The sequence below is a fragment of the Acipenser ruthenus genome, chromosome 40 (genome assembly GCF_902713425.1).
Source record: "Acipenser ruthenus chromosome 40, fAciRut3.2 maternal haplotype, whole genome shotgun sequence".
NCBI lineage: Eukaryota > Metazoa > Chordata > Actinopteri > Acipenseriformes > Acipenseridae > Acipenser > Acipenser ruthenus.
In genome coordinates this window covers 5,124,057-5,136,334 of record NC_081228.1, presented here as the reverse complement: position 1 = coordinate 5,136,334, position 12,278 = coordinate 5,124,057, and positions in this window count along the sequence as shown.

The following is a 12,278-nucleotide window of genomic DNA, read 5'->3' as shown; positions in this document are numbered from 1 at the left end:
CCATGCACCATATCCTTTCATGATATAGGTCTCAGATATACAGTTTTGAAAGAAACAGATGTTACAGTAAGCATGTGCAGTATTTTCCTTTCACAACATGTTTGGAAGCCATGCTTTCTGATTGTCTTGCACTTCCTGGGTCACCGGGAGAGTGAAATTGTCCCCACCCCTTTCACTGGAATGCTTTCCAGTCAAGAACCAATCAGCTGCTTCCCCTATTGACTGACATGCCTTCAGCCAGTAACATGCTTTTACCCAGAAGACACTGCTGATATACCCAGATATCCCGAGAATGAGGCATAGAAACTGAGAACTCTCTTTAACCTAAACTATCGGATACAGCTCAGATGTTTTATTCAAGCCCGTTACATCAAACGCCTTAAACGTATTTAAATGAACAATTAAATATAAAAGGGTTTATTTTCTAACTTATTATTATTTGTTTATTTAGCAGACGCCTTTATGCAAGGCGACTTACAGAGACTAGGTTGTGTGAACTATGCATCAGCTGCAGAGTCACTTACAATTACGTCTCACCCGAAAGACGGAGCACAAGGAGGTTAAGTGACTTGCTCAGGATCACTCAATGAGTCAGTGGCTGAGGTGGGATTTGAACCAGGGACCGCCTGGTTACAAGCCCTTTTCTTTAACCACTGGACCACAACTTACATGTAAAGCATTACTTCAAAAATGAAAAAAACTATAATAAAATAAACATTTCAAAAGAAACTAAAACAGTGAAATGGTGTATGTGCCGTCCGTTTTTGAATAACACAACCTTGTTAGTGAGTAATAGCGTGGATTGGACATAGACACTCACTCTCTGTCAGGGTCCCATAATTCTTTAATGGAAGAGACATAATCCATGTCACCTTTTACCCCAAGATGGATGACTGCGCATTTATATTTAAAGTGAACAGGGTGACTCAAGGCAGCTCATAAATACTAACAAGCATATACATTCCTGGTCTTAAACCCTTAAAGCATAGGCAACACTTTACTTCTAAACAGTCACATGCAATGTATAAGGATGTTATACATTACCCTGTAAACAGTTATAAATTATGATTAGAAGTAGAAATAGATTTGCAATTCAAAATAATTTGTTATAACATGTTATAGGAATGCATATGTATATATACCAGGGATGTCAATTAATCGCAGTTAACTTCTGGGAGCGACGCGTACATTTTTTGGGAGATTGATATTTTTAATGCACGTCAATCGCACTCCTGTCTTGTCCCTCTTAGCACACCATAATTCATTTCCTGCAGCATAATTTTAGTGCATGCCAGGATTGAATGAGTGTAGTCATATAAAATTAGTCACAGGATCACATTATATAGCAAAGCACTCAAACTGAAGGACTTGTTAATGGGACGTTTATTTTGTTTTACTTTCTGACGGTTCATTGGATAGAAAGAGGGTTACTTGTATCTGCTGTCAAAGTGAGTTCCAGTATCACATCAGTGCATCTGTTTATAATAACTTATTATCAGTATGTATTGGATTCCCCTTTAAACTGTGGTTTAGAACTGCAAAGCCGTCTTTCAAAAGCAATGCATTCATAAAAAAGACAACAGCACAAGTGAATACGTCGCTGATAGGGTTTCTTTTTCATACATCAGACAGAAATGAAAGCTACGTCTTGTTTGTTGAATGCTGCAAGCTTGTAATGTTCCTGGAATGAGTTATGTAGCTATCGAGCACTGGCAGATAAAATGATATTTATGGCTCTATCATGAGAATCCTGATGTAAATACAGCAGACACTTTTTTAAATTCTGGATTGGTGTTTGAGGGCTGGGGGACCATGTTTAGCTATCAACAGAGATGCTGAGTACCAAATACATTTATAAATTAACATGTATGTAAACAATACATTCTAATGGAATAAGAGAAAAACATGTTTCATTCAGAGATTCACAGTTAAAAAAAATGTTTTGCAAGAGTGAAATCTAGCAAACAAATCCCTCCTGTTCTTGTCAGAAGTTGTATGATGTCACATCAAAGTCTATTGGATGTTAAGGGACTTGGATATTGATGGGGTTTATTCCAATGGTGACGCAGATCTCAGTTTGACTTCCAAATAAGAACATATCCAGCAGAACGAGGGAATGGGACTGTCTGGAGAGGACTGTGATCTGAAAGAACAGCATATAAAGTGACTCAATTCCTATGACAGCAAAGTAACAATCAGCAAGTTTCTCACAACGGTCTCAATTAAGGCTTCCAATAACCATTTAGAAACCGGTTCATTTTTTTAAATACTTGCACACAAAGCATTATGAATTTTATTTAAGTTTACACATTCTTTTTTTTATAAATAAGGCTGCTGCTGAATATCTTTTATCTGAGTAAATGTTTTAATTTCCCCAGACCTCTTCTGTCACAAAAAACAGCGACAAGATATGAGGAACTGGCTTTCTATTCCCAGGCTGTGTTTGAGGAGGGCAGCCTGCGGGTCAGGGATAGGGGGGGGGGGGGGGAGGTTCAGAGACAGAGTGCAGAAGGGATTTCAAGTGCCTCGGAGTGTGAAAGTTAATTGAAACCGAAGACTGCTTTGAGGCGTGCATTTCTCTCTCTTTGAAATGCAACAAGGAAAGGTCTCCTGCTGCAGTAACAGCGGTTCAAACACAGCTTTAGAGCAGCACAGAGCTGTCACATGGCATCGCTCGCAACCTGTTTTATGGATAAGTCAGGCACTGGAATACTGTAACCCATGTGTGACAAGTAGAATCTTTCTGTCGTTCACTTCCACTGGGGTTCCAAATCTTGTTATCCTGCAATAACAGCACATGGTACAACGTTGGATAAACAATTCTAACCAAATTGACAGCATAGCACCGGCAGTCTGATTGATGTCAAACAGAGCATAAACTGACCTTCATTTTAAAAATTCAGGATCTTAAAAACAGGAAAGTCCAAAACACTTGGCATATACTTGCTATAACTAAAGGACACATCAAATGTACTTTGCCTTGGATTTTATCAACTTGGAAGACTGTTATCTCCCCACATACACCCAATGCACCCTGTAGTAATTGCTGAAGTATTTATAATCCTAATCCATTTGTATTATTATTTATTTCTTAGCAGACGAAATTTCTATTCCTGTCTGTATGCTTAAAATTGAGGTACAGTAGAACCACCTCATAGTTGTCAAAGTTACATCTTGAGCGTTCTCCTTTTGCCTGTATGGTGACGTGGATCAGAAGCACAATGCATGAGAGGACGTTGATAAGCATACAACATGCATATAAACATATCATACTCCACTCCGTTTTTGAACGCAGGGTTTAATGTGGATGCAAACCCAATGCAATTCAAGGTCTTTCAGGCACAAGTTGTTTGTTTCTTAGTGTTGCTCTGGAAGCTGAATTTTTGTTTTTGTGAAGGATGGCATTGAAGATTGTTATGGGAAGCTTTTAAAACATGAATACTTCATACAATGACAGCCTGCATAAAGAAAAGAGCTTCACTGATGTGTTGTTTAGACAGCATACGTGACCTATAAAATGAAGGGCAAGTTATAAAAAAACAAGGTTAGGTTTTTGTTCCCCCACAGTGGAAATATTGGCAAGAAAATTGATTCTGTTTCAGCTACATAGACTTCTTCTATAATAACCTTGAAATAGCTGTAAACATGAGCTTGTCTTTTCCCCACTTAGTGATCAAGAGGCTTTACCCATTGAGTGCCGTTGCCTTCATTTGAGGACAGGCTACTTTGTAATTTTTTGGAGCACTTTTAACTGTCTTCTACCTGTTATTTAAATGTTTTCTTTAACTATATTGTTATGATAACTTACTCCAATTTTGTTAACCGCAAATGTAACTGTTAACCCTGCAAGTATAGCCTTAGGTACTGCAGTTGATTTTTTTTTTACATTTCGTTTTACATGTATTTGACCTGTCACAATCGCAAAGACCTATTCGGCTTCCCCTGTGGGTCCCCTGCCAAGATCAGCAACTCAGCTTCACCCCTTTGCAGCCGCCACCCTTTTGCCCGTGTTTATACATTGCAACAGGTGGGTTTGAATTGTTCTGATAAAATAAATTACTAAGAAGACTGAGTTAATGTAAGTTAATGTGACCGTTCTGGTCGAAACTGCGCTCGCTCCATCACGCCATTTCCAACTGACAGATGCTGCTAATCTACATAATAGATGTCTCCTTACTCATACTTAACGTTTAGTACCCTATCATCTGTCATTGGTGGCCACGACCTTTAAATTGAACTCAACCAAGAAAGTAAACCAAAACTCCTTCAGTATTTCACAGTTAGAGGCTCTGTCTGCTGTATTATGCAGGTACAGAAGTACTTTTTGTAGACGGTCAAGCTGCCATCCCCCTTTCCACCAGCCGCATAGTTAGTGTGATCAAATGATCAGTTATATTGCATTTATATTGCAGGAATAACACAATTGAAATATCTTGATTAGATTTTTGTAGATTTGACGGAAATTCACAGAACGTCATTTTTAATGTTTGCAAAGGAAAGGTTGCTTCGCATTGCAGAGAACTAGACTGACACATTTCCCAGAAATGATCAGTTTGTAGTTTTGGCCACAGAAGCTTTTATTCAGCCATTGAAAACAGTGAATCATTCACTGAAATTTTATGAAGCACAGATTATATAAATGCTGCAGAGTTAGAATATTGTATCCTGCCAAATGTGTTCCTGGAAAATACATTTTTCTAAAAGGTCAGTTTAAAAATTATCTCAAACAAGGTCAGTTGTGATACTGTAAGTTTTGAACATGTAGAATTTAAACACCCTGCTGTAAAGAGAAATCCAATTGCTTAACTAAATAAAATGAGTTGTCTTAGTTTCATTAGGTGACAAGAAAGCACATTTTGAAGACAAAATGTCTGTTTGAAACCGAACAAGATTTCAAGACTGCGTTTGTTTATTTATAATAAAAGAAACAAGTTTGAAAAGCTATGCAAAAATATATATTGTTCTATGAATAATTATAATTATTTAATATATTCATATTTAATATACTTGCTGATAAAAGATGATTTCCCATCTGTAATCAACAGAAATGTACTTCCAACGAGAATAAACTTAGACTTTGCTTTTATCTTTTACTGTGAAAGCAGACTTACCAAAAGCTGCCATGGCAACCTAGACCCCGCATCTCTCTTCAGTCTCCCTCGCTCATGCGTGCTGCTAAGAGCTGTGACGGTGTCTGCAGTGTACCGTGGGTCGCAGGGCTTGGACCTGAACAAGCATCAGCTGGTGAGCAAATCACATTTGTATTCATTGAAAGAGTTTTGGGTAAAGTGGAACCGAAAGGGGCAAGAAGCACTAAGCCAGACAAGAAATAACACATGTACGTAAATAAGCGACTGATCTGACAGTTCAAGTCCAAGGATCGCAGTGGCTTGGTGTGATATTTGCAATCTCGATTATTTTAACGGCTATAGGTCTCCCTTTGATACACCAGTTTAAAGAGTGCAAAACGTTTCCATTAGCTTCTTAATATCTCAGTCGTCTTAGAACAGTGAAGTGTTGCTATAAAACCCCTCTTCCTAGCGCTGCCTCTGTTATAAGGCTGTAGTTGGATGTTTCTTACCAATATCCCCTATTCTCACACTGTAGTAGTTGGTTCCTCAGTGCAGTAACATGCAAAGTGGTTGCCTCCCTTCAACAGTGTTACAAAGAACAGCTTCTTTGTAAGCCAAGATGTGAAAGCAAGCTTTAACATTTTGAGTGGCAAAAATATGTATTTACACCTCCATTGAAGTTTAGTTTCAATAGAGGTACTCAAGTACCCAAGTACCCCCGGAGTGTTCGCTGGGAAATCTGTATGGGCGGACATTCTAAAGCAAAGAGAATTTACTGTGATTCATAAACCACATTTTAACACAGCGGTGTATTCAGTGCGTTGCCTATAACTGGAGGCTTGATTGATGTAATTTCTGATTGAACCAATGCCATTGTATTAGAGACCGCATTTTGCTATTTCGTCAATTAATATTGCCTATTTCTATATAACAAAAAAAATAAAAAATAAAATCCAGGACGGGATGACGTAATCATCGGTCATAATAACCTCTCCTCATATTGACTGACCCTCAGCCAACTTTTTGTTTAATGTAAGACTATTGAGACTGCGCCAGTACAAGCCAGTTTTACAGATTCATTCCTTTCCAGTCTGTGCTGTGCTGGAGTTCCATTACTAACGCTGTTGCATAATCCATCATTCCCTCAACAATGCGTTTCTGACAAGTAATTAGAAGCCACATTGTGAAATAACTAACACTGTGTTCAGAATTATAATCCTTCACTAAACAATAGATTACATGGGTGATGCGTTGGACAGACTTAGAGCACATGGAAGATTCAATGACACTTCAATCTGAATTTCAGAAACAGCTTAAAAGGTTCTTGACTAAAAAGGCAGTTCTACATCTTAGGAAGATGTGCAATGCATACAATATTTTCCGTGCTCCTTCTGGTCTTGAGCCAAGCGCACAACTCCAACTCAGTTTTTAAGGACGCAAAGGTAAAGTTATTGGTAATGAGGCTGTGGAAGATTATCAGCTGCTGGCATGTCCACTTGCAGTCCAGAAGTTCACTGAGTTCAAACTGTGCTGGTTCATGACTTCTGGAGTCCCCATTTGCTAGGCAATAGTAAAACGTCTACTGAGATGACATTTAAAAGCAAACAATGTCCTCATGTTAAGCACCCCCCTCCACCCAGTGGTATAGTCCTACATCTGGTGTGTAGGAACACCACTAAAATACAGATTTTCTTAAACAAGAATTATTCTAAGAATTCACATTTTATTTGTATACTGAACTTCTAGTAACACGTATAATAGGTAATGCATTTATCTAATTTCTACAAGTATTTCTACAAAGTGTCTTGTCGGAAGAATGCTTTACATGTCTGTGTGTCAGTTGCAGGGCGAGGATGTCTGAGCTGCCTATAGAAAATACTACGGGAATTGTGTTCCCACAACAGCGCCCGTCCACTCTGTCCTCTTCGCTGAATCTTTTAGTTACGCAGGTAGCAGGGCACAGTATCTTTTGGATACTGTGGTTTTAGGTGTACAGCAGACCCAGACTGGTTTGTCTGGTAACAGTCTCTGTAAGTTTTACGGCAGTCCTCTAGCCGGGCCTCAATCTCGTTGCTTGTGGTAGTGACTCGCTTGCAGCTTGCTTCCTCTTCTTGGGTCAGTTTGAGTCCCAGAGTTGCAGCTTTGCTTAGAAGAGTGACAGCACCTTGTTTAGCATTCGATGTGGAGCGCACAATGTTTAGTTTGCTTGGATATTTATAGTCTTTTTTCACTCTGCTAAATAGCCACTTTCATGAGATCATTTGTGTATCTTGCCCTTTTTTTTAAGCTCACAGTCCTTTGATGTTTTAATGTCCTTTTCCACTGGGACATCACTGTTTTATGTCTTCCTTGCGTCAAAACGATTGTTGTTGCACATGTGAATTATCTGTCCATAATTCAACTGTCCGCTCAGCCTAATCCAGTCCAGGCACCGGTCCTCTAATCAGTAGGTCACATAGTTCAGTATGTCTACAAGTCAGAGGGCCGCCTTCTCAAGACACAGTAGTTTGCCCTGTTTCTCAAGACACACAGTTTCATTAATTAATCCAGTTACACTTCTAATACACGTTCATGTATTATTATCATATTCAGGGAATATGTCCCACAACACCTACTGTTTTCTTAGGGAAGTCCACCAGAGATCAGCTGTTGAGAGAGTCTCTCTGACTGCACCACCAGAACAGAGTGGAAGGAGAATACAAAGTGATCAGAAAATGAGTAGAAATTATACTGAAGCAATTGAAGTGGCGTTCGTCCTTTGCTGTCATTTTTGTACTGCATCAAGTCATCCATTGTACTGCTCATGTTGGTCTTATCTTTGATCCATCGTTCACATACATTGTCACAGTTACTGTTATGTGTTGCTTTGTATGTCGTTGGGTCTCCCCAGTCAGCCTATTATCAATAGCTGCCATTTCTTTTTGTTAGATGCCATTGATTGCTTCCCAGCTTTGAGGATGAAGGCAGTGTTCTGGTATCGTATTCACACAGATCACATCCACGCTGTCGTTGTGTCACACAGTGGAGCCAGAGCCCGTGATGTCAACAGCTTTGATTGTCTGCTGGGACCACAGCCTGGGAATGGCTTACACATTGTTAGGCCTGAGTGTTATTGACAACTGATAAAACGGGAGCTTCTGTACATTTCGTTAGCAGTTCTTTAACGCTAGTTAGAAGGAAATACATGGGTGTGTCATTTTAAGATCCAGTTGTTTGTTCTAAAAACTATTTTCCTCTTTCAAGGTTTGCACTGTATCTTGGCTTTACTGCTATAAACACACGTACTGGTTTTTTTCATCTTTTTAACTTTGTTTGCAAACTGCTTTGCTTGACGTTACATGAAAAAACAAAAACAAAAACAAAAAAAACAAGCAGTGAAATTCAATCCCTCCCCTATGCAGTGATACACATTAACAAGCTGTACTGCAAAGTATAGTGGCTCAGCAAAACAAAGAAACAAAGTGCGTTTTTTATCATGTTTACCCGATCACGGGCCCAGAATGACACTTCAGTATGATCGTGTTTACACGATCATGGTCCTTAAAGGGTTATTGTAAAGTGTTACTGTATTGTGCAACTGTTTAGTATGTGTCGGCTGTTATAGAAAACCTAAGATATTTTACCGTTCCTTGTATTTATATACAGTAGATGACACAAAATGTCATTTAATCCGTCCATTATCACCCCTGAGTAGGCGATTCAATCTTTTATCTTCTTTTTCTGATAGTTTAAAAAATGAATAGGAATGGAATAATAGTGGTAGAAAACATAAATGTTATTTGTTTTAAACTGGGGTGGGGGTGGGGGTCTAATGGTTGCCAGCGGGAGAGTGAATTTCTTCCTTCAGTGGGGAATGAGTGCGAGAGCTAGAAGCACAAGCAATTTACAAAAAGGTCTTTATCTGGGATTAATGTTGCTTTCTATTGACACCCATTATGCCGGTATGTTGTCTAAGTGTAGCATCTCCTGATTGCTTATCTAAGATGATATTATAATAGAGTTTCAGTTAGTGCTGGCACTGTATTCTCAATGTCAGCTGCGGGGCCCGAAGTGTTATCTACTCTGTAGGATGTGCTTGGAAAAATAGTTTTACAATAAATACATAGAGAACAAAAGGCATGCACCCGGCAATGCTTTTGTTGCAAACTAAATGCATTGCTTCCAAAAAAGGCAAGCAGTTGAAAATATAGATTTAAGGTACAACATAAACCTAACAGCAACACCTGGAGCCAAATATGCAAGCCCAGCCCCCTGCCCTCCCTGGACAGTTTTAAGTCCCGCAAAAAACTAACAATTAGGCTTGATGGGATTTGAACTGGTCCGTAAAGCAAATATCAAATTAACCCCATTTTAACCCCAGTCTGCCAAGCTTAAATTCGAAATAATATAACTTAATTTATTGCAATGGAATACTGAACTAACCCATGAAAACTGTTATCCCCCACAACCATCACAACACAGCTACATCTACAAAACATCCATTGAGGTCTCTGTCAGTCCAAGCTTGCATTCCTACTTCTGAGATGTGTGACTACACTATACTCCATACCAACCTCCGTGTCTATGGACGAGTCCAGTTCATAGGAATTCCTCATCAAAAAGACATTTTGTTACTATACAATTTTGGTGATTTAATACATTTCTATATTTCGTGTGTGGCAGTACAGATGTGCAAATGCCTCAACGGATGGAGCACTGGAAAAAACAAACACACGTCAATGTTGTTATACTTTATGTCTAAGAGCGAAGTGACTTACCATGGTTAAGTTGCCCTAATGCATAATTCAAACATCATGTGAAATACAGAACAGTGCCAGCTTTTTTTGTTTCTTAAAACATCCATTGTATTAATTTTGAACAAAATGTTACTGATTGAGAACTGAAAACTACAAAACTTTTAAACCCAGAAACAAAAGGTTATCCAGTTGCACAAAGCAAGCTTTTTATTTAAATATTTGGCAGCCTACACTGGCTTTTAAGTACTGGATATTTTATTATACAGCCAAGAGCATCTTAATCTAACTGGAGGATCTTCAATTCTGTATGTGTCTCCTGTGTTTTTCCATTGATATATTCCCTGAGTTTGTATTGATTATTTTATTTTGCCTTAGTATAAATATAGTGAGTTTGTATTTACACACACATACACACGCGCGCGCACACACACACACACACACACACACATAGAAATGCTATTTTTCAATATATTTCTGCTCTCACACTGAAAAAAAGCTCTGAGTTTCAATGCATGATTGCCCCTTCCTGGAAAACATTTATTTTTATATTTTTAATAATGAATGATTATCTGATTTTCTACCCACCCAGGCGCATTATTCAGAGTACATCAGACTCAGCGATAATGGTAATATTTAAAAGTTCTGTTTACGCATCTGATGAAAATAAAATGAAGGCTTAGCAGGGAGGAAAGACCCTGACAGCTCTGTAGCTTCACTGAACGCAAGACAATTCACCAGCACAAACATTTAAAACAGGAACGATCCTTCACACTTTTGCTAAAGGCAGTTTTAGGTAACCCTAATAAGGTGCTGTGAAAAATCAAAATTCGGATTAGCTTTAAATGTGGTTGTAGCTGTACAAATAATTCCATAACACTTAGCTATATGCAGTAGGTCTCAAATGTGCAGTTTTCATAGCATATGCGTATTTACATTAAACAAATATATTTGTGTCTCGATACACACTAGGTTTTCTGCAAGGTTTACTGTCAGGTGGTCATCTTTTGTCCTTTCTGTAGTATCGCATAGAAAGTGGAAATTTCCCCAACCATTGAGACGTCCCCTTTCCTGTAATTAACCAACCAGATTCTTCCCCTATTGATTGAAACGCTTTGTAGCTAGTGGCATGCTAGTGTTGTACCAGATACCATGCTTTAAAATGAAAAGCCGTGCTTACATGCACGTTTATTTCAAAACTGCACAGAGACACCAGCAGGAGAGTTACCATGTCTAAAATCAATATTGCATTAGCTTTAACCTCTTTAAATCCTACCCTGCACATTTTAACGAAACAGAACCGAGACCTGAAATTTAGCAATGCTTTGGGGAGTGATGAGGGTTCATAGGCTGCCTTGCCGAACAAAATCTTTTAAAAAATGAATTTAGGAAACCACCAGGGGAGCATTGGATACTGCAGGGCATGATTTCCAGGATACAGTATCTACAGTGGTTGGCAGGAGCTGTGTGCTAATGATTTGAAACTTTTTTTATAAGAAGAGCCAGAAGGAGACCCCATAAAAAAAGAGTTATCTTTTGCTTCTGTTAAAATAACCACCTCGACATTAAGCTGTGCTTTAAAAAATGTTGGGAATTAAATGTATTCTTCTAAATCATTTTCCTCTGAGGGAGTTTATAGAATATCAAAACAATATTAAATACAGCTTCAGTTCCAATGGCTGCTCTGTGCCTTTCTTTGCTTGCTCGCTGCTCTTGCAGTCATCTTTGTTGAATCTTCGCTCTATTATTAGCACAGGCCCTTTCTGATACTGCTGCTTCCCTGTCATGAAAGCAGTATTTAAGAAACTGTTAGTTCTTTTAAGTGTGGCTGATATTGCTGGAGGTAAACCTGGGCAGACTGATACCAGGACTGGAGTCTGTACAAGATGAATACAGAGGTAATAGAGCCTCACTTTAATTTCAGAAAGCAGGGTTGAAAATAACAAAATGGGTTAGAGTGCTGTATTGCTGATGTTTTCACAGAATATAACAGAAACAGGTAGCACTTTATATTACAGGGCATACATTCACATGGTAAGTCATGGTTAAGGTGTAATTACATAGAAATGGCCTGTGCCATAGTTAGAATATAGAAGTACCGAAAAAGTCTGCTCTATGTGAAACACAAAGAAGGCTTCATCCAAAACAATGTGTAAAAAAACTGTATTCCAGAGAAATCGGTCCACCAAAATGAATTAACATTACGCATCGAACGATTGTTAAAGCAAATGCTATGAAAAAAGTTGTAGAACATCTCCAGAAGCATCCAGAGACAGGTCTGAGACCTTTAAGTCCGTGGATCTAGAGGGAGCAAGACAGAGAAATGTCATTTGAGGGGCTGCTTTTTATTCTCTGCCGGCCGTGCTCTGTACCACGGCCAGCCTGATTAAGATTCGCACAGTGTCCTTCCCAGAGCGGAGGCACTTGGATTTGCATCAGGTCGGGCTGCCAAAGAGTCATTCCCATTAGCTGG